Source organism: Piliocolobus tephrosceles, unplaced genomic scaffold, assembly GCF_002776525.5.
Source record: "Piliocolobus tephrosceles isolate RC106 unplaced genomic scaffold, ASM277652v3 unscaffolded_40377, whole genome shotgun sequence".
Lineage (NCBI taxonomy): Eukaryota > Metazoa > Chordata > Mammalia > Primates > Cercopithecidae > Piliocolobus > Piliocolobus tephrosceles.
The window spans coordinates 187-3809 of NW_022324729.1; the positions used below are offsets into that span (position 1 = coordinate 187).

General features: G+C 43.2%; 1 long non-coding RNA gene across 1 annotated transcript; it reads right to left on the reverse strand.

The window, feature by feature from the left end:
* Positions 1-401: 401 nt before the first annotated feature.
* Positions 402-2001, reverse strand: LOC113223257. The gene is made up of 3 exons (XR_003308651.1): positions 1853-2001; positions 588-690; positions 402-506 (listed from the first exon to the last, which is right to left on the reverse strand). It is a non-coding gene; the product is annotated as an uncharacterized LOC113223257 (long non-coding RNA).
* Positions 2002-3623: the final 1622 nt, after the last annotated feature.

Below are 3623 nucleotides of genomic sequence, written 5' to 3' on the forward strand. Positions count from 1 at the left end.
AAATCCTGTCTCTACTAAAAATACAAAAATTAGCCAGGTGTGGTGGTGCATGCCTGTAATCCCAGCTACTCGGGAGGGTGAGGCAGGAGAATTGCTTGAACCCAGAAGGCAGAGGTTGCAGTGAGCTGAGATCACACCACTGCACTCCAGCCTGGGTGACAGAACGAGACTCCATCTCAAAATAAAATAAAATAAAATAAAAAATAAAATCCTTATTTTGAAAAATACAATAGTAACTTTGTGGCCTCCCAACAGCCAGGAATTTCATATACCTCTAGAAGGATTCCCACCCTGTGAAGACGACTCCAGGGCTAGGAGATAGCATGACCAAGGGCACCAGGAGGGAAAACACAATTTTTCCGGTAGACCAAAAAAAAAAAAAAAAATCCCTGCTTTTTTTTATATATTGCTTTCGCTTTTTACAAATCTTTACCTGAGACAGACTGGAAATACTGCACAGTCCAGGCGATCAATATGGACAGCAGAAAGGTTCCCAGAAAGTAGATCTGCAAACATCAGAAGCACGCATTAGTGACTGACAAAGGCCAGGGGCCACAAGGGCGGGGCCGGTGGGAGATGAAACCTACCAGGGCTGAGTGCAGGACAGCACCCCAGAGAAGCCGCAAGTGCAGGTAAAGCCAGGCCAAGGAGCAGGGGCTGAAGGACTCCTCATTACTGTGGCTCCAGCACCTGCAGACAAAGCCCAGGGCATCTTGACATGTCAGCCAATTTTGGTGGCACGACCCAGGACTGGCAATTTCAGATCCACAAACCTACATTCTTCTGCTTTTGGACAAATGAGCACACTCAACTGACAAAGATGAGAGACAAAGAAAGAAAGCCAGTGGCCAAATAAGTGATTTGGCCTGATCTGACATTCTAGAATCCCAGTAGGAAGTTTAGAAAAAGGTCAGTTTTGTCTTTAATTAAAGAGTCAAGCCTGTTCTGCTGTGGTGACAGCAAAAATTTAAAAATAAGTAAAATAAAAGTCAAGCAAGACGCTGAAGCACAGGACCCGCTAGAACAGTATTTCTCTTTAAAGCGCAGATGTAGGAATGCTTCCTTATCTTTCAGAAAAGCATCAGCTAATTAGGCCGGGCCTGATGGCTCACACCTGTAATCCCAGCACTTTGGGAGGCCGAGGCAGGTGGATCACTTGAGGCCAGGAGTTCAAGACCAGCCTGGCCAACATGGCGAAACCCTGTCTCTATTAAAAACACAAAACTTAGACCGGTGTGATGGTGCACGCCTGTAATCCCAGCTACTCAGGAGGCTGAGGCATGAGAATCACTTGAACCCAAGAAGTGGAGGTTGCAGTGAGCTGAGATCGTACCACTGCGCTCCAGCCTGAGTGACAGTGAGGCCCTGCCTCAAAACAAAAAAGAGACAAGCATGGGCTAATAATCAGATTGTTATTCTTTCCATTCTCGTGGAAATTTTTGGTCAGCCCTTAAACTTCAGATCAAGTACCTTCTATATCTTAAACTTCAGATATTAGAAAAGAGAAATACACTCGGATCTGGCTGAATGTTTTCTAGTAGAAGCAAACCCTGGGCTTTTTCTTTCTTTTCTCTCTCTCTCTTTTTTTTTTGTTCTTTTAGTAGAGATGAGGTTCCATCATGTTGGCCAGGCTGGTCTTGAACTCTTGACCTCAAGTGATCTGCCCGCCTCAGCCTCCCACAGTGCTGGGATTACAAGTATGGGCCACAGTGCCCTGTCTTTTGTTTTTGTTTGTTTGTTTTTTAAATACAATTTACATTACAAAATAAGGGTAAAGCTAACTTTAACCAAGAAGCAAACATCATCTACTTGGGTTCCTCAGATTCCACAGTTCTAGAGGCTCTGAGCTCACCTTTCGTACAGTTCCTGGAGAATGGAGATGTTATTAGAATGGAGAGTTGAGTCAATTTCCAAGAAATCCAAGATATGGTGTGGGATTATAGTACCTTCCTCGATTAGCAGGGCCAGGTTAAAAAATCCCTAAAAACAAACCACAAATCAAACTCAACAACTCCTTGAAATAAAACCTAGATACATACTCTTCATCAGAACGTAAATGTTTAAAACCTCTAAAATTTTTTTTAGTCTCTAGAGCCAGATGGTTTTGTCATTTTCATTGATGAATTGTTTCCCTAAATATATGCATCTGAGAAATTTATTTGCAGGAGAACCAGGAGGCTTTCAGAAGCTGCTGTGTCCCATCTGCTCCGAAGCCAGTCAACCGGGAGATCTGTCCTTTCTCGCTTACTCTCTCAAAACAGAACTTACTGGAAAACGTGCCCTTGTATCATAAATGAAACAAGAATACCGGGTCGAATGCCATGTCCATTGCCCACAGACTATGCCCTCGGTTGCCATAGCCCTGTCGGAAATCTGACAAAATGTTATGTGGCTAGGGCGGCTTCCCATGATTGACATTCCAAGGCGGTGCCTGCCTTGCACAGGATCACCTAAGGGCACTCATCTCAACTTTCCTAGGCTGGTGCAGAAACCTCTTCTCATGACTCTTCTTGGCACAGATCTCCACTATGGTGTATTTTCCTACCTCTTCCTCTGACATCTTGTTCTTGATCCTTAGGGGTAGGACCTGTCTTATTGGGCTGTATGGATCCAATAAAATAAACATAGATGGCCCGACCATAGACATGCTTCATAAAGGATGGGTACTATTCCACTACCTGGAGAATGCACACCCTCCATCACAAGCCGAGCAGGTGGCCAGATTAAGAAACAAGCAGAAAACAATGTGGTGCTTACCATTAGAACTTGACCAATTAAACTGGATTGTTGCCCTTGAAAGAACTCCGGATCGTGTTTTGTTTTTAACTTCTATTTCAACTTTAGGGGTACATGAACAGGTTCGTCATATAGATTATTTTGTTATGTGTTACGGGGGTTTGTTGTACACATTATTTTGTCACCCAGGTACTAAGCCTAGTACCTATTTATTATTTTTCCTGATCCTCTCCCTCCTTCCAACCTCCACCCTTACGTGTAGTGTCTATTGTTCTCTTCTGTGTGCCCATGTGTCATTTAGCTCCCACTAAGTGAGAACATGTGGTGTTTGGTTTTCTGCTCCTGCATAGTTTGCTATGGATAATGGCTTCCAGCTCCATCCATGTTCCTGCAAAGGACGTGATCTCATTCTTTTTTATGGCTGCATAGTATTCTATGGTGTATATGTACCCCATTTTCTTTATCCAGTCTACCGTTGATGGGCATTTAGGTTGATTCTATGTCTTTGCTATTGTGAATAGTGCCGCAATGAACATACATGTGCATGTGTCTGCATAACAGAACAATTTATAATCCTTTGGGTATATACAATCTCATTACTGGGTCAAATGGGAGTTCTGTTTTTAGGTCTTTGAGGAATTGCTAGTGTTTTCCACAATGGCTGAACTAACGTACACTCCCACCAACACTGCATAAGTGTTCTTTCTCTTTGCAACCTCACCGGCACCTGTTCTTGTTTGAGTTTTTAATAATAACCATTCTGACTGGTGTGAGATGGTGTCTCACTGTGATTTTGATTCGCGCTTCTCTAATGACATGATCACATCGAATGACTTATGTCTTCCCTCTGATCTTGCCTCTTAGTTGCCTCTGACAACAATCTAAAT